Consider the following 24,955-nt stretch of genomic DNA (forward strand, 5'->3'; position numbering starts at 1 on the left):
CAGTAGGTATTCTCTGAATATCATTTTAGCGACCTCCCTGGGGGCCCAGTGGTTAAGAGTCTGCCTTGCAGTGCAGGGGAAGTAGGTTCGATCCCTGGTGGGGGAAACCAGGATCCCTCATGCCTGGGAGAAACTAGGCCTGTGCGCCACAGCTAGAGAGTCAGTACACCACAGCAAAGGCCCTGAATGATGCGACTAAGACCCAGCGCAGCCAAATGGATAGTGAAAATCCTTTCTTTCCTTTGCTTCCGCTTTAAGCGAGTTAGAATATGAAAAGAAAACAAGACGTGTTCCGTGTTATGTCAGGGCTTTATAATCTAGATTGGGACAAAATGTACACGGGTGTGAAATAATGACCCAAGAATGGCTTCACACTCTGATACCATCAGATGCTGCATTTACCTGAGAGTAGGACCGTGTGTGTGTACCAGAGCACAGTCCACACGAAAGGAGAGACGAGAGAAACATGAGCCAGCATCCCCGGGACGCCTTCGAGAGCAGCGGGACTGCCCTGAGCCTAGCGTCCGAGCGCGAGGACTGGGTGGGGCTGGGGTGAAACTGAGCCCCCTTCTGGAGAGGGAAAGCAGCAAAGGCGAGAAGACCCGAGTACGTGTGCGTGGATGCAGCTATTTCCACTTATTTTCCCATTATTTTTGCAAATAAAACAGACCAGTGGGAGATGTTCATTTGGAGCACAGGATGAATGAGGAAACAACAAACCCTCTTGACTAATTTAGGAGGAAGCAGAATTCCGGAGAGCTGAAAAGTAGCCCAAGTTGTTCTGGATGCTGGAGGCAGGAGAGACTATGGCCGGTTAGTGAGGAAAAGTAGGGCTCAAGGGAAGCATGGTTTAGTTTGAACTGTGTTTGATACATGGAAGTGAGTTTCTTTTGTTTTATTGTGTTTGTTTTAATCGAAATATAATTGATTTACAATGCCATGGTAGTTTTACATGTACAGCCAAGTGATTTGTGTGTGTGTGTGTGTTCTTAGTGAATATATGTCTATCTAAGACCTGATACTGTGTATAAACTAGATAACTAATGAGAACCTACTGTATAGCACAGGGAACTCTATGCAATGCTCTGTGATGACCTAAATGGGAAGAAAATTCAAAATAGAAGAGATAAATTTACACACATAGCTGATTCACTTTGCTATACAGTAGAAACTAACACAATATTCTAAAGCAACTATACTCCAATAAAAATTAATTTTATATATATATATATATATTCTTTTTTCAGATTCATTTCCCATATGGGTTATTACAAGATATTGAATATAATTCCCTGTGTTATGCAGTTGTTGTTGTTGTTGTTGCTAAGTCGTGTCCAACTCTTTGTGGCCCATGGACTATAGCCTGCTATGCTCCTCTGTCCATGGGATTTCCCAGGCAAGAATACTAGAGCAGGTTGCCATTTCCTTCTCTAGGGGATCTTCCAGACCCAGGGATCGAACCCAGGTCTCCCACATTGTCGGTGAATTCTTTACCAGCTGAGCCACAAGGGAAGGCCAAGAACACTGGAGTGGGTAGCCTATCCCTTCTCTTCCCGATCCAGGAATTAAACCCGGGTCTCCTGCATTGCAGGCAGATTCTTTACCAACTGAGCTATACAGTACATCCTTGTTATCTACTTATTTTAAATAAGTGCCAAAGAATTGATGCTTTTGAACTGTGGTGTTGGAGAAGACTCTTGAGAGTCCCTTGGACTGCAAAGAGATCCAACCAGTCCATTCTAAAGGAGATCAGTCCTGGGTGTTTATTGGAAGGACTGATGCTGAAGCTGAAACTCCAATACTCTGGTCACCTGATGCAAAGAGTTAACTCATTGGAAAAGACCCTGATGCTGGGAGGGATTGAGGGCAGGAGGAGAAGGGGACGACAGAGGATGAGATGGTTGGATAGCATCATCGACTTGGTGGACATGGGTTTCGGTGGACTCTGGGAGTTGGTGATGGACAGGGAGGCCTGGCATGCTGCAGTTCATGGGGTCGCAAAGAGTCGGATACGACTGAGAGACTGAACTGAACTGAACTGAAATATAGTATTGTGCATATGTTAATCCCAAACTCCTAACTTATCCCTCCCCTCTCCTTCTCCCTATGGTAACCGCAGTTTGATTTCTATGTCTATGAGTCTCTTTCTGTTTTGTAAATAAGTTTACTTGTATCCTATTTTTTTTAGATACCGTGTATAGGTGACATCATATGAGATTTGTCTTTGTCTGGCTTACTTCACTTAGTGTGATCATCTCTAGGTCAATCTGTGTTGCTGCAAATGGCATTATTTCATTCTTTCTTATGGCTGAGTAATACTGCATTGTGTCTAAGTACCACATCTTCTTTATCCATTCTTCTGTCGATGGAAATTTAAGTTGTTTCCATGTCTTGGCTATTAGAAATAGTGTTGCAATGAACACTGGAATGCCTGTATTTTTTAAATTAGTTTTCTCCTGATGTGTGCCCAGGAGCTGGATTACTGCATTGTATGCTGTTGTTGGTGGTGTTCAGTCTCTCAGTCCTGTCTGACTCTTTGTGGCCTCACAGACAGCAGCGCGCCAGGCTTCCCTGTCCTTCACTGTCTCCTGGAGCTTGCTCAAACTCATGTCCATTGAGACAGTGATGCCATCCAACCATCTCATCCTCTGTCATTCCCTTCTCCTCCTGCCTTCAATCCACCCAGCGTCAGGGTCTTTTGTAGTGAGTCGGCTCTTTGCATTAGGTGGCCAAAGCAATGGAGCTTCAGCTTCAGCATCAGTTCTTCCAATGAATATTCAGAATTGATTTCCTTTAGGATTGACTGGTTTGATCTCCTTGCAGTCCAAGAGAATCTCAAGAGTCTTCTCCATCGTACGGTAGCTCTATTTTTACTTTTCTAATGAATCCATACTGTTCTCCATAGTGGCTGTACCAATTCACATACCAACAGTATAGGAAGGTTTCCTTTTCTCCACACCACAGCATTTATTATATGTAAACTTTTTGATGATGGTCATTCTGACCAGACTGAGGTGATACGTCATTGTAGTTTTGATTTGCATTTCTCTAATAATCGTTCCCAAGAGCATTTCTTCATGTGCCTGTTGGCCATCTGTACATTTTCTTTGGAGAAATGTCTATTTAGATCTTCTGCCCATTTTTCGATGGGTTTGTTTCCTTTTTTTTTTTTTTTTCACAGAAGTGGTTTAAGCAGAGGAGTCCTATGACCATAGCATGGAATATTAGGCAGGATTCTGTTGCAGGAAAATAAAAACCATTTCAGCAATTTTAAGTGGAAAGAAAATTAAGTGTCTATAAAATCATTGAAAAGGCTGGAGACTTGGTCTCTAGGCTGTCCTATTAGAAGGAATGTAAATTGGTAAAATCTTTGTCAAAAGCTGTTGAATGGCACCTATTAAATTGTACATATATATATTTTAAATTTTCATTGTGTATTAGCATATCATTGATTTACAGTGTTGTGTTAGCTTCAGATGTACAGCAAAGTGATTCAGTTATACATAAACATATATTAATTATTTTTCAGATTCTTTTCCTATATAGGTTATTTCAGAATATTGAGTAGAGTTTCCTGTCCTGTACATTCAGTTCAGTTCAGTTCAGTTGCTCAGTTGTGTCTGACTCTTTGCGACCCCATGAATCGCAGCACGCCAGGCCTCCCTGTCCATCACCAACTCCCAGAGGTCACTCAGACTCACGTCCATCGAGTCAGTGATGCAATCCAGCCATCTCATCCTCTGTCATCCCCTTCTCCTCCTGCCCGCATCTTTCCCAGCATCAGAGTCTTTTCCAATGAGTCAACTCTTCTCATGAGGTGGCCAAAGTACTGGAGTTTCAGCTTTAGCATCATTCCCTCCAAAGAAATTCCAGGCTGATCTCCTTCAGAATGGACTGGTTGGATCTCCTTGCAGTCCAAAGGACTCTCAAGAGTCTTCTCCAACACCACAATTCAAAAGCATCAATTCTTCGGCGCTCAGCCTTCTTCACAGTCCAACTCTCACATCCATATACGACTACTGGAAAAACCATAGCCTTGACTAGATGGACCTTAGTCAGCAAAGTAATGTCTCTGCTTTTGAATATGCTATCTAGGTTGGTCATAACTTTTCTTCCAAGGAGTAAGCATCTTTTAATTTCATGGCTGCAATCGCCATCTGCAATGATTTTGGAGCAAAATAAAGTCTGACACTGTTTCCACTGTTTCCCCATCTATTTCCCATGAAGTGATGGGACCGGATGCCATGATCTTCGTTTTCTGAATGTTGAGCTTTAAGCCAACTTTTTCACTCTCCTCTTTTACTTTCATCAAGAGGCTTTTTAGTTCCTCTTCACTTTTTGCCGTAAGGGTGGTGTCATCTGCATGTCTGAGGTTATTGATATTTCTCCTGGCAGTCTTGATTCCAGCTTGAGTTTCTTCCAGTCCAGTGTTTCTCATGATGTACTCTGCATATAAGTTAAATAAGCAGGGTGACAATATACAGCCTTGACGTGCTCCTTTTCCTATTTGGAACCATTAGGTCCTTGTTGAATATATATATATATATATATATATATATATATATATACACACACACATATATTATATATATAATATTTTATTTAGGAAATAAATAAATAGAAAAACTCAGTTCTAGAAAAAAATTATGTATAAACACAAACAGATTTACAAGATTGTTCATGGGAGCATTTTTTCTACCAGTGAAAAAAATTGTGTCTACTTCCTAAGTGGAAGAGGTTAAATAAAGCATGATATGGAATACTGTGCAATCATTAAAAGAATACATTGAGCCTTCATGGGAAAATCTCTCAGACATACTGTAAATTGAAAACCAAGTCACAAAGCAAAACCCACAGTATATCCCATTATTGTGTTTTTAAAGTACTTGGACTGAATGAATGGAGAGCAGTGTTCGCAGTGTGTGTCTCTCAGAAAGAAAGATAGTTGGGAGCATGCTATGGAGAAGCTGTCATGTTTCCCTCTGAATATTCCTGCATTGTTTAATATATGAATTTTCATGCATTCATATACTACTAGTGTGGTAAAAACATGAGGAATTGGTCCCCTCCTCCAAACCTCTTGTTAAAATACAATAAGGAAAACAGTGCTGATCCTAAGTTGAATCATGATAGAGATAGATGAGAAGTACCATTCTTCTCATATAAGAAATGGACTGTTATCCATCTCAAGTAGAAATGATTACTGCAAGTCAGCAGCAAGTCAGTTTCTCCTTTTGTCCTGGTGAGTTGGGAAGAGGAGGGAGGAATGGAGATTTCATTTTTCCTTTATGTGCCAAATACATACGATTTTAGCATAAGGGATGCTTTGAAAGACTGGCAGCAGAGCTCTGAATCCATTGGAAGACTGAAGATTGTAAATTTAGAAAGCAGAAGAGGGCAAACCAGACAGCCCAACAACATACACAAGTTCCCATCTGGGCAGAGTGTGGTCAGATCACCCCCACCAGGGCCAACACTACCCACCTCTGCCTGCCACAACATATCTCCAATGGACCCTGCATCCTTGCATCACTCCCTGGAAATTCCAAGCCCTGATGGAAACATCTTATTGACCAACCAAACAAAGAGTAAGGAAGGGTATCTGTTCCTCTCCTTGATTTAGTCATGGGCCTTGCCCATCCCCAAGGTGCCAACAAGCAGAGACATGTCTCCAGTAAGAAGGGTACTTTGGTGCTGAGAAAACAAACAATGACAAATGTCAACCACATATGGGGAGTTCAACTCAGATTTTGCTTGATTGTTGAAGAGATGCCCCATTGGCCTGTCCATTTGCCTTGGTCTAACGATTTCATATTGTCACCCTGCTTATTTAACTTATATGCAGAGTACATCATGAGAAACGCTGGACTGGAAGAAACTCAAGCTGGAATCAAGATTGCCGGGAGAAATATCAATAACCTCAGATATGCAGATGACACCACCCTTATGGCAGAAAGTGAAGAGGAACTAAAAATCCTCTTGATGAATGAAAGAGGAGAGTGAAAAAGTTGGCTTAAAGCTCAACATTCAGAAAACGAAGATCATGGCATCCGGTCCCATCACTTCATGGGAAATAGATGGGGAAGCAGTGAAAACAGTGTCAGACTTTATTTTTTGGGCTCCAAAATCACTGCAGATGGTGATTGCAGCCATGAAATTAAAAGACGCTTACTCTTTGGAAGAAAAGTTATGACCAACCTAGATAGCATATTCAAAAGCAGAGACATTACTTTGCCAACTAAGGTCTGTCTACTGGTGGCTCAGACGGTAAAGTGTCTGCCTGCAATGCGGGAGACCCGAGTTTGATTCCTGGGTTGGGAAGATCCCCTGGAGAAGGAAATGGCAATCCATTCCAGCACTCTTGCCTGGAAAATCCCATGGACGGAGGAGCCTGACAGGCTACAGTCCCTGGGGTCACAAAGAGTCGGACACAACTGAGCGACCTATGGTATGGTAGTCAAGGCTATGGTTTTTCCAGTAGTCATGTATGGATGTGAGAGTTGGACTGTGAAGAAGGCTGAGCGCCGAAGAATTAATGCTTTTGAACTGTGGTGTTGGAGAAGACTCTCGAGAGTCCCTTGGGCTGCAAGGAGATCCAACCAGTCCATTCTGAAGGAAATCAGCCCTGGGATTTCTTTGGAGGGAATGATGCTAAAGCTGAAACTCCAGTACTTTGGCCACCTCATGCGAAGAGTTGACTCATTGGAAAAGACTCTGATGCTGGGAGGGATTGGGGGCAGGAGGAGAAGGGGATGACAGAGGATGAGATGGCTGGATTGCATCACTGACTCGATGGACGTGAGTCTGAGTGACCTCTGGGAGTTGGTGATGGACAGGGAGGCCTGGCGTGCTGCGATTCATGGGGTCACAAAGAGTCAGACACGACTGAGCAACTGAACTGAACTGAACGATTTCATTTGCTTTGGATTTTCATTTATTTCAAGTCAGCTTAGCACTTCATAAACCGTTTGAGGGAAGGAGGCTCCTAGAGAGGAGGTGGCCTCACTTCTGAAGACGGCATCGGTGGCAGCATCCATGAGACAGGGATTTACGGAGCTGAGAGATGGAAGTGATGACTGATGCCCTGTCCCGCATCATTCGGTTGAAGCAATGTGCCCCATGTCAGGATCCCCATTGCATCAGGAAATGAAGCAGATGATTGGGAAGTGTATAGGCTGGCTGGCTGTGGGGGCCGCAGGTTGTAGCCACGCCTTCAGCAGACTGATGGGTTATACTCCAGAAAAGAGTTATTCAGCCTAGACTAGGAAGACAAAAGAGCAAATTCAATTGAGGTTCATAAAACCTATGAAGCATATGCTGAGAAGTGCCTCAGCAACTCACTCTCAGGCTTGTCCCATAAATAACACAAGGACAAAGGGAGAAGGAAAATGAAATTGGAGACTAGGAAAAAAATCTCTTTCACACACCCAGGAGTTTAGATGAGGCATGCTCCTCCAGTGGGCAGTAGAGCACACAGGATGGCAAAATGTCTTTGGAGAGGCCCATTCCATTTGAATTTTTTTTTTTACCACTTTTGGCCTTTGTAGGTATGAGGTATTGGCACTTCTTGATTTAGAACACAATTATGTGTTTATTGGAAAAGGAGGGGCCAGGAGGATGATTATTTCCCATGTGTAAGAGCAATTTGTAAATAACCATATTCATTTCCACATTTCACCCCAGGCTCTCCATGTGATCCTCATCAATTCAGGAAAGGAAATATGTGAATTCCTTTAATCCAGGACATCTCTGGGCAGATGTGGACACAAGCGAAGAGAAATCTGATGGTTTGGTCACATCTTGGCAGACATCAGAGTCCTCGCTTGCTGACAGCTGAAGGAGCAGGCATAAGCTGTTTCCAGCACTTTCTCACTTTTATCAAGCCACAGGGAAGAGTGGGTGCAGCTCCTGGTAACTACACCCCAGGAGCCTCTTGCCTGAAACCTCTTTTCTCTTTCTCATCCAGTAAACCAGCAGCTAAGGCAAGGGGGCTAATTGAGATAATATAATTACCTTGGAATGTATTGGTTACTGAATTTCTTTTTTAAGGGGCCAAGAAAAGCAAACAGGACTATGCTGCTCTCTCTTAGGCCATTCTCGTGGCTTTAGGCCATCACTCCCTGTCAAAATGAAGGGACAGGAACTGCCTCTGAAATCATTAAATGCAGAGAGAGCAATATTTGTGTGGCAGACAGAGCCAAGAAGATGCTGGGGGATGTTACCAAAGAGGAAAAGAGCCAAGGCAAGAAATCAGGCTAAGCAGGAGCAGAAAGAACCCTGCCAGTCCTGGAGACATAAGTGGCCTGTCGGCGTCCTCACAAAGGATTGCTTCAATTTACATTTTTTTAAGGAACGAAAGACATAGGAGGCCAGATGCCATAATTTCAGACAAAGCAGTAGCTAGAAAGGCCAATTCTCCTACAGAGAACTAGACTGTATATTGTTTTCATTATCCACTCATATGCCCTCTGCTTTCACATAAAACCTAGTGCCCATTTCCAAAAGGGGAAGTTTACTGCTGTCTACAAGCCCATTGTTATGGAAGCTATTTGTATCAGTTAGAAATATCTGCAGATGCAAATAAAACTTGACTATCAGGGACTTAAATTGGTAGAGATTTATTTGTTTTATGCGAGAAGCAGTCTGGGGTTTTGCAGTCTCACAATAGCTTGGAAACTCAACACCGGCATCCAGATTCCAGGTTCTTCTCTTCTTCCTGTTTCACAAGCCTTGTATCTTAAGCTTCTGTTCTCATGCTTGTTGCCACATGGCTCCAAAATAGCTGCTGCATCTTAAATCATCACATATAATTCCAGGCAGGAAGCAAAGGAAGAAACAGAAAGAGGAAGCATTGTGTCCAGAAGGGGAATGTTTTTCCAAAACTCCTTTAGCAGCATTCTGCTTACAGCTTGGTAACCAGAATGGTGTCCCATGGCCACTCTTAGCTGCAAGGGAGTCTGAGAGGTGGGCATTTTTAGTGAAAGGAGTGACTATGGAACACCATAATATCTCAGTGAGCTCCTGACCACAGGTCACCATCACAGTTGAAACCCTCGTGAAAATCAGTCTTTCTCAGAGGAAAAACAAATATCATATATTAATGCACGTGCATGGGATCTAGAGAGGTGGTACAGATGAGTCTGTGTGCAGGGCAGTGATAGAGGTGCAGATGTTGAGAACGGGCATGTGGACATGGGGCAGGGGAAGAGGAGGTTGAGACAAATTGGAAGAGTAGCATTAACACATATACACTACCATGTATAAAATGGACAGTTAGAGTCAGACACGACTGAGCGACTTCACTTTCCCTTTTCACTTTCATGCATTGGAGAAGGAAATGGCAACCCACTCCAGTGTTCTTGCCTGGAGAATCCCAGGGACGGCGGAGCCTGGTGGGCGGCCATCTATGGGGTTGCACAGGGTCAGACATGACTGACGCAACTTAGCAGCAGCAGCAGTAGCAGTGGGAAGCTGCTGTGTAGCCCAGGGGGCTCAGCTCAAGTGCTCTGATCTAGAGGGGTAGGGTTGGGGCATGTGAGGGAGGGGATACATGTAGCCTTACAGCTGATCTGCTTCGTCGTGCAGCAGAAACTAACACAACATTGTGAAACAACTATACTCCCCCCGCCAAAAAGAGTTAGTCTTTCTCTACCGCCAATCCTTGATCTAGACCCCACCCTGCATCCTTCATACATGCGTACATGCTAAGTCGCTTCAGTCATGTCCAACTCTTTGAGACCCTGTGGACTATAGCCTGCCAGGCTCCTCTGTTCATGGGATTCTCCAGGCAAGAATACTGGAGTGGGTTGCCATGCCCTCCTCCAGGGGATCTTTCCGACCCAGGGATGGAACCCGTGTCTCTTACGATTCCTGCATTGGCAGGCAGGTTCTTTACCACTAGCACCATCTGGGATTCACATGTCACATCAAATGTCTCTTGCTCAGGGAGGCTTTCCTGGCCACCTTCCTTAACCTGTTTAGTTTTTCCTTGTTCTCCATTTTTCTGCCTGGTGCTTCTGTTAAATGTCTAAAAGCTCCTTGAGAGCAAGTATTCTGCCATTACTATCTCCTGTGCCTGACCAGTGTTTGGCATAGAGAAGATGTTCAATAAATGTCAGCCCTATAACTTTTAAGCAAACATTTATCAAATATCACCAGGTATGATTCTCAATGTTTTACATAAATTAATTCACTTAAACTTTACAGCAAGCCTGTAGGTAAATGCTGTCATCCCATTTTTCAGATGAGAAAACTGAGGCTCAGAGAGGTTAAAACTGAACAATAAACACAGAGCTGGGACTCAAAGGCAGACACTGGCTCCAGAGCAAAGATGTTAGCCACTGCTTTATTCTGCCTCCACCTTGTAGAAGTTTTCACAACAGTTAGGTGTGTTGTAGCAGTACCCATCTACTCTTCCCGACATATTATCATAAGATTTCATTCAACTCAGTAGTTATCCCTAGTTCTTTTTTTTAATTCTTTTTTTAATGTGAACCATTTTTAAAGTCTTTATTGAATTTGTTACCGTATTGCTTCCACATTGGAAGGCGAAGTCTTAACCACTGGACTACCAGAGAAGTCCCTATCCTTAGTTCTTAATCTTTTTCTCCCTTCTCTCCATGGCTAGATGTGACCCCAGGCCTCCTTTAATGCTTCATGAATTGGGCACAAAATAGGCACTAGTAAACACTTATTAACCACTTATTATTGTCCTTAAATGCTTGGAAGAATCATCATTTGTTGGAAATAACCTACATTTTTAAAGCCAACTGTAAAATAGTTATACTTTTCTGTTCAAGGAAGTTTCAAGAAGGGCAGATGTAATTTACTGAATACCTACTTCATGCTAACATTGTGCTGGATGCTGTCTGTATGTTCTCATCCTTTCAACTCTCCTGTAAAGAAAGCAACATTCTTCCATTTTTGAGATGAGAAACAGAGCCTTCAGGAGTTTCAGTGAATTGTCTAAAGTTGTGTCATAAGGAGCAGGTGGAGAAGCAGTATTCTGATTCACCAAGTTTCACCATCTTGTGAAAGAATTAAATGCCTTCCCAAGCCTGAGCGCCTCACCAGGGAAATGTGAGAGGCGGTAAACTTTCCACCAAGGACTCAAAGGAAATCAAGATCCATAAGAGAGTTTAACAGACAGAACTCTTTCCCCCTAATGAAAAGGTATTATTCTCCTTCCAAGGGTTGTGCTGAGAGGTAGACATTTCTGAAACAACCACAGAGCCCGTTCACAAATCATGCAAGGAAAGGAGCATTATGACTCGATGGTCTCATCGTATATGCCCAGCTTCTGCCAGGGAGAAAGCTCTCCTTATTCACAGCTCCTTTCTGCAAAGGACTTTTAGCTCTAATCCAAAAATCAAACCCACTTTCAAAGGATAAAGATTGGCCCGTTGGGACTTCCCTGGTGGTCCAATGGTTAGGACTCTGTGGGTTCCATCCCTGGTCAAAGAACTAAGATCCCACAGGCCAAGGATGACACAGCCAGGAAAAAGAGGGAGATTGGCCCATCACTGGAGATGAGGACGAGGTTGTAATTATCTCCAATTTACAAGGGAGGAAGTGCAAACTCCATTGCCTGAGGTCATTCATTTTGTCATCAGGGGAACCCAAGCTTGACCCCTCATCTTAGGACATTGAACCCATGCTCTTTCTCCATTTCCAAGAGGCGCTTCACTGTCTAGGGCAGGATATAGAGTCGAGAAGACAGAGGAAGAGGGAATATGTATGTGACAGGCATTGGTGTCGTCATTGGAATCAGCCCACCCTAGCTCAGGCTTTGACTGTGGGAGATGCCACACGGATGTGTGTTAAAAAGCTGTTGATTTACTTCACAACTCCTGAGATGTCATTATAGTCACATATAGTGACAACTCCTGAGATGTCATTACATGAAGACTTGGTGGTTCTTGTTCACAGGGGAAAAATAGTAGGCCTTCTCTGGTAGAATGCATTCCCCCTGGACACTAGGGTTTAGAGATTTCTATTAATAGGATTTCTGCTCATCTCCTCAGTCTAGCAAGTGGTGGGATTGAAGAACCTCCTGAATCCCATGGGTGATGGGCCACCTGTCACAATGGCTTGGAGCTCTCCATGGGCTCTGGAGTCAGACAGCCCTGCATTCAGTTCCCATCTCTGCTCCCCACCAGGTGGATAACTTCAGTCTGTCCCACCAGTAAGGTGGGGAACTGGTGCACTCTTTGAGAGCGGATGTGAGGGTTGGATGTGCTCATGATGCAGAGCCTTGAGCGCCCCATAGGCACTGAGCAAGCTCGCCAGTATTTCAGCTGGAAACAGAGGATCCCAGGGGAGCCACTTCCACCCAGCTGCGGGGCCTTAACAGGGCAGAGGAGGCAAAAATTGCTCTTCCTTCAAAGGTCAGGAAGACATTGCCTAGAGGGACCCTGACTTCAGATCGAACCACGTGAGGTCCCTGAATGAATCACTCGGGGTGTGTGAGCACCCCTGCCTCCAGCCATAGCCAGCGTGGGCGGTGTTTGCCGAGGGACACTGTCCCTCCCAGGAAGACAAGGGAGGCAAAGAAAACACCCAAAAGCAGCTTGTTTGCAAAGCAGCCATCCAGAATTTAAGTACACATTTTCAATAAAAATGCACCAAAAATACTGTTTTTCTCTGTTGATACCGTTTCTAGCATTGAAACGTTGTCTAAGAGACACATTACCATAACTGCAGTCACCCTCTGTGCACAGAACCTGCTTCTTTCACAAAATATAATTATTCCTGCTCTCCAGGCTTTTAGCAGAAGATTAACTTGTAGCAACTTAAAAGGTCAAAGCTGAGCTCAAACTGCCTGCGTTTTAATCTCCAAAAAATGTAAAGTGGGCCAAAATTTCAAAAACAACAAGCACGGCGGGTAGACTATATATTCATGAAGAGTTTCCCATGACATCTGAACTGATCCTTGGAAAACAGGCTTTGCGTCAGAGAAGCAGATGTCATCTCTGATGAGGTATTTGCCGTGGTGCGGTAAAGGCTGATGCTTTATTGAAAAGAAACAAGCAAACAGAATAGAAATATCACAGGCTCCAAAACACGCCACAGTTGAAATGAAAGCTGTCTCCAGCATGATGGCTGCGATGATTTATCCAGCCAAATGTTTAAAATAAATGCCTCGATATGTTTGTATTGATTGTCCTTAGTTTTCACTGACAGAAATTGTGTCTACTAACTCCATCTCTGGGTAGAGGAGTCTAGATTTGGGGCTATAAATTCCAACAATGGCCACCATAAAAAATCCTGAAAAAGAAAAAAAAAAAAAAAAAACCGAGCTCCACTTTGCAGAGAACGAAATGCATTCCTTTCCACATGGCTGTTCTTCAACAAGAAATAATGAAGGAAAACAGTGCTGAAATGTGCTGTGCCGTTCTTAATGGCATTTTAATAGTTTAAATTAGGAGCGAAAGGCCACTCTGCATGCGGTTTTGCATAAACATTGCCCTTTCGTGATATTAATTGGGGTGAGGTGAGACGAGCTAGGAGAGAGACGTCAGATGGCAGAACTCAGGGCGGGCTCCACTGGGAGGTGGCCGATGGCACAGACCCTCCTCGGCTCCTGAGAAGCTACAGCCAGACCTGGATACCAGAGTAAAGCAAATGCTATCAGCACCCCCGAATTATGAACTGACTTGCAGCATGAAATACACTCCACAAGCGGTTGAGAGCTTGCTGGCCTGGACACTGAAACTGCTTAATTTATGTAATATTCAGCTAGGGAAGGAAACTTGGAAGTAAGGGGAAAATGACTCTTCTCTTACCACCAAAATCTATCTTTTCTAATTTCTACAAAGAGGATGATCATGATCATAAAATTCCAAAAGACAGACAGCTCCAGGGATGTTTGTTGCTGTTGACATTCAGTCATTGAGTTGTGTCCACCTCTTTGCGACCCCATGGACTACAGCACGCCTAGCCTCCCTGTCCCTTACTGTCTCCTGGAGCTTGCCCAAGTTCATGTCTATTGACTCGGTGATGCCATCCAACCATCTCATCCTCTGCTGCCCCCTTCTCCTTCTGCTTTCAACCTTTTCAGCATCAGGGTCTTTTCCAATGAGTTCCAGGGCCATGTGGGGATTCCAGGTACATGCGGCTTTACAATTTGGGAGGTACCTAAGACCATAGCATTCGAATGTAGGAGGCACAGACCTGTTTCTTCCAGGTAAAGTTGATGGTTCCATGTACAAATTGACACAAGCGTCAGGAATCCATTTTAAGATTTCAGCATTCCTGTTCTAAACCCCGGGGGATGTGCTCATGACCAAAACAGACAAGGTCCCTGCTCCTGCTCCCAAGGGCTTCCTATTCTATCTCCCCAAGTGTCAAGTGTACCACCCTTAAGTGTACCACCCTTAACAAAGGTCCGTCTCGTTAAGGCTATGGTTTTTCCAGTAGTCATTTATGGATGTGAGAGTTGGACTATAAAGAAAGCTGAGTGCCGAAGAGTTGATGCTTTTGAACTGTGGTGTTGGAGAAGACTGTTGAGAGTCCCTTGGACTGCAAAGAGATCCAACCAGTCTATCCCAAAGGAAATCAGTCCTGAATTTTCATTGGAAGGACTGATGCTGAAACTGAAACTCCAGTACTTTGGCCACCTGATGCAAAGAACTGACTCATTTGAAAACACTTTGATGCTGGGAAAGATTGAAGGTGGGAGGAGAAGGGGACGACAGAGGATGAGATGGTTGGATGGTATCACGGATTCAATGGACATGAGTTTGAGTAAACTCCGGGAGTTGGTGATGGACAGGGAGGCCATGCATGCTGCAGTCCATGGGGTCACAAAGAGTTGGACACAAATGAGCGACTGAACTGAACTGAAGTGTCAAGTAGACAAATCAACCAGTAAAATAATTCATTCATCAGGTCATGATGAATGCTACAAAGAAAATAAAAGTTGGGAAGGAAAGAGTGCCTATGCAGTCAGGGAAGCCTTTCTAGGGAGGGCATATTTCAGCTGAGATGTGAATGGCCAGAAGGGAACAGCCACATGGAGAACTCAGGAAACAGCATTCAGGAAGAAGTTACCATAAGTGCAAAAGCCCTGGGGTGAGTATGTGTCTTGTTCCCTTCCTTTCACCATCAAAGCAGGTCCATGTCATGTCAGATTTCTCATTGCAGCATTTCTTGAGCAGATGGTCTAGCTCTCTGGGGTGGAATATGAGCATGTTTCTAACACGGAAAATGAGCATCTTTTTGAAGAAGTAAATGGAGTGCTAAAGAAGCATAAGGGCACAGGATCCCAGGAGAGTAGGAAAACATAAGTGCTGTTTTCAAGGTGTAAGAACTGGTTTGCAGAACCCCCTCTGAACCCTCTAGGGCAATTACCAATAGAAACAACATATGAACTCAAAATGTAGGTGGGGTTGGGGGTGGTCCTGAGAAGATGTTTGACAAACACCAGATTATTTGTGAAGTTTTTAGCAGATTATCAAAGGACAGCATATTCTGTTGCCAAATTGGCTGATCTGGGTCAGTCCAGAGTTCCTGTGCCCCACAGTTCCCATGATGGCAACAATACCACTCTTGGGTGTAATCTGCATGGTAGAATTGATGTTGAGGATTATCCACTGGAGAAGTAGGAGCCAACAGGAAGAGGAGTCTCTGTGTACTGGTGTGAGAAATGACTTCCTTCATCAGGAGCTCTGGATGAAGAAAAGAAGTGCCCAAGTGGCTTCAAAAAGGTATCATAGCAACTTCTCTGGTAATCCAGTGGTTAAGACTCCATACTTCCATTGCAGGGGACACAGGTTCAATCCCTGGTTGGGGAACTAAGATCCCCAATGCTGCACAGTGTGGCCATAAGAAAGAAAACAAGAAAGGTTTTTTTAAAAAAAAAAACTATTTTACTGTGTCTCAAAAGGCTAAAATGGAAAACTTGAATGGACCTTATTTTTTCAAAGTATAATTTTAAAGGAAGAACTACTCATAATAAGCACTCTTCCACTGAAAAGGTCCTGTGAGGCACACAGGAGGTAATGAACATACCTGGATGTCCTTTCCAAGCCTGTTAGGGATGTTCTTCTCTTTGAAGCTGGGTGACATGGTCGAGTCTGGTATACATCCTGTTCAGATGTCTCTCTTGAACAGCAATGACTTTTATAATCACAGCCCAGGTTTGATCATATCAGGAACTGCTCATCTTTGGGGGAACTGGCTCTAGACAATAGCAACAGAAAATTTTCCTTTTTTTAAAGAATATAATTCCTCCGAATTTCTCTTTTGAAATCTTTCATTTTTCCATCTTATCTTTTGTCACCAAATGCATCAAGTACAATGCAGAAAAGTCTTTGACTTTCTAGATAAGAAGAATTAGGTGTTTTGATCTATATGACTGCTCTAACAGCATTACCCATGTGGAAAATTGTTGGCTAAGTCAGCATGATTGAATTGTGTTCCAGGGGTTTCCTCACTGCACTCCTGTTTGATCTATAGAGTGAATTTGATGAAGAACCCATAGAAAATGAAATAGAGACATCCTTCACCAAAACAGAAGAGATTAGCTTTTGCACTGGGAGATTTGGCCTTAAAGTTCATAAATTACCTGTTGACTATGCCTGTAACTATGATATACTTTGGAGGAAGGAGTATTAGCTATGCTGATTTGATATGACTCAACCATCTTGGCAAATGTATTACAAACTGGGAAATTGAATTTCTGACTAAAGCTGTATCTACACAACAGCACAACTGACTAAAAAAATGAAAAATGTAGTTAGTTGATCAGGATCTAACTAAGCCAAACAACTAGCCAAGCTGATTTTTGCTTTACTAAATTGACCTGTAGCTTGAGCAAATGGGCTGAGTCATCTAGGTGATAAGGCATTAAGTAGATCAAGTCTATTCACACCAGCACACACATGTATATCATCAGAGTTAGATTTTCCATAATCTATTTTCTTTTCAGCTCTAGTAGCAATAAATTTTGATGCTCACAGATAAAAAGATGAATTATTAGAACAGCAAATCTTCAATAAATATTTGTTGAAATGTAGGAAGTAAGCATAAATATGCACACTGATATTTCTGTAACTGTTAGAACAGTAACTTATATCTCCACATCACACAGGGCATAAAACTAAATTGATAATAAAGAAGTAACTGAGCAGAAAAGAATGAAAAGTGGCAATGTGCAACCAAGTCTGCTTTTAAGAGAGGCTTACATTTTGTTCTGAGTGATTACCAGATCTAGCCCTCAGATCTTAATTTTTAAATAACATTCTCTAATAGAAGAAATCATGGTTTCTTGGAGAAAAGGCTGATTCCAGGACAGGGAAAGAAAAGCCAAAGATGAACCTGGACCATCTTATGGTGTCAAAAAAGAGTAAGAAATGCTCAAAAAATGATACAAATATATTGGAATGACACAGGAAGCAAGTGGCTTAATCTGAGATTATTTCAGCAATAAATTAAATAATGATAATAATAGAGTAAAATAAAAGCTACTAATCTGTGCTGATATAAGTAAATTGAATAACCAAATAAATGAGAATGAAGGAAGAGCTCTTTCTTCTAGTAAAATTCTAATTAAATATAGAAGGAGTGATGGAAATAGAGAATTTGGCAAATCAATTCAGCTCAGTTCAATCCCTTGGTCATGTCCGACTCTTTGCAACCCCATGGACTGCAGCATGCCAGGCTTCCCTGTCCATCACCAACTCTCAGAGCTTGCTCAAACTCATGTCCATTGAGTCGGTGATGCCATCCAACCATCTCATCCACTGTCATCCCCTTCCGCTCCTGCCTTCAATCTTTCCCAGCATCAGGGTCTTTTCAAATGAGTCATCTCTTCACATCAGGTGGCCAAAGTATTGGAGTTTCAGCTCCAGCATCGGTCCTTCCAATGAATATTCAGGACTGGTCTCCTTTAGAATGGACTGGTTGGATCGCCTTGCAGTCCAAGAGTCTTCTCCAGCACCACAGTTCAAAAGCATCAATTCTTCGGTGCTCAGCTTTCTTTATAGTCCAACTCTCACATCCATACATGACCACTGGAAAAACCATAGCCTTAACTAGATGGACCTTTGTTGGAAAAGTAATGTCTCTGCTTTTGAATATGCTGTCTAGGTTGGTCATAACTTTCCTTCCAAGGAGCAAGCATCTTTTAATTTCATGGCTGCAGCCACCATCTGCAGTGATTTTGGAGCCCCCCAAAATAAAGTCTGATACTGTTTCCACTGTTTCCCCATCTATTTGCCATGAAGTGGTGGGACTGGATGCCATGATCTTCATTTTCTGAATGTTGAGCTTTAAACCAGCTTTTTCACTCTGCTCTTTCACTTTCATCAAGAGGCTCTTTAGTTCTTCGCTTTCTGCCATAAGGGTGGTGTCAAATAAGGCTGGTGTGGTATTTAGCAAATACCACAGTAATAATTGTTCCCAGCAAGGGTTATCAAAGGGATAACCATAGGTTATTGATGCCTAAAATTAATAGGCACGAGTATGAGATACAAGATGTTTATATGATCTCAGCATATCCCCTTAAAAACTGACTAGTTACAGAGAAGAAAATAATAATTTCACAATGGAGAAACGTCTCAGACACTACCTCAACCACGTTTTCAAAGTTAATGTCTCCAGATATGGTGGTGGTTTAGTCGCTAGATCCTGTCTGACTCTTGAGACCCCATGGACTGCAGCCCACCAGGCTCCTCTGTCCATGGGGATTCTCCAGATAAGAATATTGGAGTGGATTGCCATGCCCTTCTCCAGGGGACCTTCCCAACCTGAGGAAGGAACCCAGGTTTCCCGCACTGCAGGTGGATTCTTTACCATCTGAGCCACCAGGGAAGCCCAAGAATACTGGAGTGGGTAGCCTATCCCTTCTCCAGGGGATCTTACCAAGCCAAACAGGGTCTAACGCATTGCAGACAGATTCTTTACCAGCTGAGCTACAAGGAAGCCCCATATTTGCACTACCATATGTAAAATAGATAGCTAGTGGGAAGCTGCTATAGAGCAGATGGAGCTCAATTTGGTGCTCTCTGATGACCTAGAGGGATAGGATGGGGGGCAGGGAGGCTCAAGAGAGGGGGAATATATGTATACATATAGCTGATTAGTTGGATCATGGAGAAAGCAAGGGAGTTCCAGAAAAACATCTTCTTCTGCTTCATTGACTATTTAAAGCCTTTGACTGTGTGGATCACAGCAAACTGTGGAAATTCTGAAAGAGATGGGAGTACCAGACCACCTGATCTGCCTCCTGAGAAACCTGTATGCAGGTCAGGAAGCCACAGTTAGAACTGGACATGGAACAACAGACTGGTTCCAAACTGGAAAAGGAAGTACGTCAAGGCTGTATATTGTCACCTTGCTTATTTAACTTATACGCAGAAGACATCATGAGAAACACCAGACTGGATGAATCACAAGCTGGAATCAAGATTGCTGGGGGAAATATCAACAACCTCAGATATCCAGATAATACCACTCTAGTGACAGAAATTGAACAGGAACGTAAAAGCCTCTTGATGAAAATGAAAGAGGCAAGTGAAAAAGTTGGCTTGAAACTCAACATTCAAAATACTGAGATCATGGCATCCAGTCCCATCACTTCATGGCAAATAGAAGGGGGAAATGTGAAAGCAATAATAGAATTTATTTTATTGTGCTCCAAAATCTCTGTGGATGGTGACTGCAGCCATAAAATTAAAAGGTGCTTGCTTTTGGAAGAAAAGCTATGACAAACCTAGACAGCATATTTAAAAGCAGAGACATTGCTTTGCCAACAAAGGTCCATATACTCAGACTATGGTTTTCCAGTAGTCATGTAGGGATGTGAAAGATGGACCATAAAGAAGGCTGAGTGCTGAAGAATTGATGCTCTTGAATTGTGGGGCTGGAGAAGACTCTTGAAAGTTCCTTGGATGGCAAGGAGATCATACCAGTCAATCCTAAATGAAATCAACCCTGATTATTTGGAAGGACTGATGCTAAAGCTGAAGCTCTAATACTTTGGCCACCTGATTTGAACAGCTGACTGGAGAAAGATGCTGATGCTGGAAAAGACTGAAGGTAAAAGGAAAAGGAGGCGGCAGAGGATGAGATGGTTAGATGGCATCACTGACTCAGTGGACATGAATTTAAGCAAACTCCAGGAAGTCATGGAGGAAAGAGAAGCCTAGCATGCATGGGGTCGCAAAGAGCTGGACATGACTTAGCAGCTGAACAACAATGCTGATTCACTTCATTGTATAGCAGAAACAAACAGCATATAAAGCAATTATACTTGAATAAAATAAATGTATAACGTGAATTCAACCATCTTGAAACCTGGACAAATCCAGTTAAGGAATATTGCACAGAATAGCTGGCCAGTACTCTTCTCAAAGCATCAAGGTCATGAATGACAAAGACTAAGGAGCAAGTTGTCACAGATTAAAGGTAACTAGTAGGCATAACAGCTAAGTACAACGGCTATCCCAGATTGGAGCCTGGACTAGAAAAGAAACATGTGATGGACACCTGGAGAAATATGATAATGGTCTCTAGCTTATATAACAATAGGACATCAATGTAGATTTCCTGGTTTTTATCACTTTACTGTGGCTCTATGAAATGTTAACATTTGGTGAATCTGGGTGAAGGAGATAAAGTCCTTGCAGTATTCTCACAACATTTTGTAAGTCTGAAATTATTTCAAAATTAATCAGCAAAAAATAAAGAAAATGTTTAGAATTGCTACCATTGCAGCTGTGGTTGCTGTCGGCAAGCTGGGGACAGCCAGCTTTGTAGAGACCAAACTGTGTAGTCTGTCAGAGAGCCAAGGATCCAGCCACCAACAAGAGGCAGCAGTGAGCTGAGTGCAGGGTCTGGATTAAGCGTAAACTTTACACTAACCTATTAACCCAACCGACACCTCTGACCATACATATATATACCCACAGATGCTTCAGACCTCTTCTTGCTTCCTACTGCTCTCCAAATGGAGAACAAACTCCTTAATGGTGCTTTGAACAAGGTACTTAACCTCTTCATTCTCCATCTATAAAATGGGGCCATAATATTAAGTCAGTCATAGGCCCATTGCGAGGATAACATGAAAAGTACTTAGCATGGAGTCTGACACTGAGAAAGTTCTTGATGTATGCTGGCTGCTCTGCCATATTTTTTTCTATCATTATCATCATTATTATTATTCTGCTTGCAAAGACTTACAGACAGCCTCACTGGAGTCTAGTTCCACGGGAGCAGGTACTCTGTCCAGCATGGTGATCTCAGTAACCCCAGTTTCACACAATCCCTTCACAGAGGAGATATTCAGTTAGCATGCTACTCAAAAGGAAGAAAGAAACATCTGGCCCAGCTTCCCTCTTGAATTATTTTGAACAGAAACATAGCTACTTTCAAAGACACTCAGATTATCAGTAACTTAAATAAAGAGAGAAGTTTATTTTTCTTCCACAGATCCATCTGAGCATAAGCAGCCCATGGCTACAAGATGTTTCCAGGAACAGGACTTAGTCTTCTGTTGGGGCAGGGCCATTCCCAGAAAGCTCATGACCTCATCCACATTCCTGCCCACAGGAAGCAGGCAGGAAAGGGCAGGAGGAAGGACACACTCTTTAAGTGCACAGCCAACAGGATATACACTCACTTCTGTTTCCTTCTCACTGGCCACAACTTAGGTATGGCCAATATCCAGTTGCAAGGGAAGCTGGGACATGTAGTCTTCATTCTGGGAAGCCATGTGCCTGGCTAGCATCTGGTGGTTCTATTACTATAGATGATCAAACCAGTCAGTCTTAAAGGAAATCAACCCTGAATATTCACTGGAAGGACTGATGCTGAAGCTGAAGCTCCAATACTTTGCCCACCTGATACAAAGAGCCGTCTCACTAGAAAAGACCCTGATGCTGGGAAAGATTGAGGGCGAGAGGAGAAGGGGGTGACAGAGGATGAGATGGTTGGATGGTATCTCCAACTCAATGGACATGAGTTTAAGCAAACTCTGGAAGATGGTGAAGCACAGGAAAGCCTGGTGCAGGGCGGTCCATGGGGTCACAAACAGTCAGACACGACTTAGTGACTGACAACAACAACAATTACTGTAGGTTGAAGAGGATGATGCTATTGGGAAGCCACCAGCAGTCCTGCCAATCCCTCCCACTCTAGACACCAGCCCCATTACTCTTCTCCTAGGCCTTTGCACCCACTGTTTCACCTTCTTGGTGCCCCTAGCCTGATCTCAATTCCACTCTTTTCAGAAAAGCCTATTTCACTTTTCAGACCCTTAAAGAGACATCACTTCCTCTTGGAAGCCTTCTAGCACCCCAGCACAATCCAGTAGGGATTAGGTCCTCCTCCCTCCATGCAAGTCTGTCTCTGCCCCCGAACTTGTCCCACCACAGCACTTGGTGCTGTACCTAAAGTGTTAATCTGTCTTTCCTACTACAATGTACAGTCCAGGAGTGCAAAGAACATTTCTGTCTATGTCCCTTGCACATTACAGTACTTTAAATTTCTGCTGAATTATTTTTATGTACTTTTGAGAATCTGCATTTGAATTTCCAAGCTACTGCTGCTTTGCCCCCAGTGGAAGAATATTCTTGGCATAAACACAACCACGCTGGACCCAGGCAGTTAGGAGAGAAAAGACTAGTGAAATTAGACCTGCTACTTAAGAGAGAAAGGAATCCAGATGCTGTGAGCCCCCACAGGATCCTGGGAATGTTTGTCTGCTCCCAACTCCTGTTTACATCCGGCTGACCTAGAGCACAACAGAGCCCTATCATCAACACCTCCCTCTATGAAATCAGTAAGACTGGGGGTCATGCCTAAATCAGGACAGCATAGGCTTGTTTCCCAGTCAAGGAGCCATCAGGTGGTGATACCAGGACTCTGCTGGTTGAAGTCACAGCACAGATGGCTTATGAACATGAAAAGGCTGTTTAATGTTAAAAAGCCTTTGATTTTTTTTCCCAGATCAATTCCTTCAGTGCCTGCAAGCTGTACCCAAAACTATGAGCCGAAGAGAAAGGGCATTTCAACCAAAACTCGAAACATCCTTGCTTGGTATCATTTCTGTGAGTCCCAAATCAGGGTCTTAAATACATGTTTGTGGATTCACTGTTTGTTTTGGTTTGTTTGAGGTAGGGGAGTGAAGGATACAGCTTTAGGCTGCTTTGCTTGTCCAAGCGTCAACAAAGGGAATGAGAAAATATTAAGCTCAGATGGAAGAATAAGAAGTTAACATTTGCAAATGTCTTAAAGGTTTCACTGGAGGGTTCTTCATTCACTCCTCCCAGCCTTTAATCAATACTTTGAAAGCAAGATGGAGAAGGAAATTGGAAGCCTGGTCATTCCTCAGTCTGGAGCATCTCTCTGAACAGAATAGGGACTGTGAGTTTCTGCGCAACCAAAGGAAAGTCCTAGAAGAACACAGCTAGTGACATCCTCCAGTCAAAACGTTGGATTGCGGGTTCAACACGCTTTCTGTTTGTAGCTTTTGCTTTGGGCACAGAAACGACACACCTCTGCTCTATCTCCTCCACAGAGCAATTAAAAAAAAAAAAAAAAAAGGTTGTCATTTGCAGAGGATGTTTTATTGAAGGAAACTTGACCTTAAACCTAATCCTAGGACTTCCCTGGTGGTCCAATAGTTAAGAATCTACCTTCCAATGTGGCAGACACAGGTTTGATCCCTGGTAGCAGAAGGAAGATCCCACATGCTGCCTAGCAACTGAGCCTGCAATTCACAGCTAAGACCCAACACAGTCAAAAAAAAAAAAACCTAATCCTCTTTGTTTACTACCAGGCTTACAACCCCTGTTCATTGTCCTTTCCTCACTGAGTACCGTTTCCCTTATTTCCAAATCAGAGGTTTAAACAAGACTGTTGATGGAAGACTTGCTTTTGTTCGTTTGAAAAATAGTTCTTTCAGTATTAGACCATTGAGCACTCTAAGTATTGAGCTGCACCAAGAATTTCATCTCATTTAATTTCCTTGCCAATGTTATGAAGTCAATAACAACACAGGGTTCAGAACAGTCCTCAGCTGGTAAATGACAATGTCATCTCATCTGATACCTCCACCTAGAAAAGGAAACCTAAGATACAATGTTTTCTTTCAATACTCAGGGAAAGTTAAGGGAAACCCTGGAATTCTTTCTTGAGGAAGTTAAGCCCATGGATCATTCTGGGTCCTTGACTGCTACTCGTTTATGATGTCACCAGCCTATAACACTACTGTTAATCAAAATCTACCTAACTTCTTGCCTCTTACTAGTCATTCGATGTGCTCAGTTGCCTCAGTCATGTCTGACTCTTTTTGACCCCATGGAATGTAAGCCTGCCAGGCTCCTCTGTCCCTGAGATTCTCCAGGCAAGAATACTGGAATGGGTTGTCATTCCCTTCCCCAGGGGATCTTCCCAACCCAGGGATCAAACCCTCATCTCCTGTGCCTCCTGCATTGCAGGTGGATTCTTTACCCACTGAGCTACCTGGAAAGTCATCCAATAGGCCAGAGAGATTTCTGTGTAGTCCCTGGCTAACCAAATCTGTGCTCTGCAGCCATCTCCTGTCAGTGAGCACAGAGCTATGACATGAGACAGTAACGCTTGTCATGCACAGGCAATGTCTTTATCCTTAAGTACATAATACTGTGGAAGATGACAGGTTTGGCGGGTTTTTTTCAACCTGCTATGAACATCACAGGATATTTTTTAATGTCCTGAGGACTCAATCTCTAAAAACCAGCATCCACATGTGACTAAGTTTTCAACACGCATCTTTATTAATAAGCGGGTCACTGAGGTCCCCTGCTCACATGTCTATTAAGAAAACACTTAAATAAGTCCTCCTAAATCATTCCACATCAGCTGATTCTAAATGGCACCAAAACAGAAATAATTGCTTTCTTCTTGCACCCAAATAGGACATTTCCATGAAACTGTTCATTTGATTCAAAAGAGGGATGATACATGATGA

This window comes from Capricornis sumatraensis, chromosome 1 (assembly GCF_032405125.1).
Source record: "Capricornis sumatraensis isolate serow.1 chromosome 1, serow.2, whole genome shotgun sequence".
NCBI classification, from domain to species: Eukaryota; Metazoa; Chordata; class Mammalia; order Artiodactyla; family Bovidae; genus Capricornis; species Capricornis sumatraensis.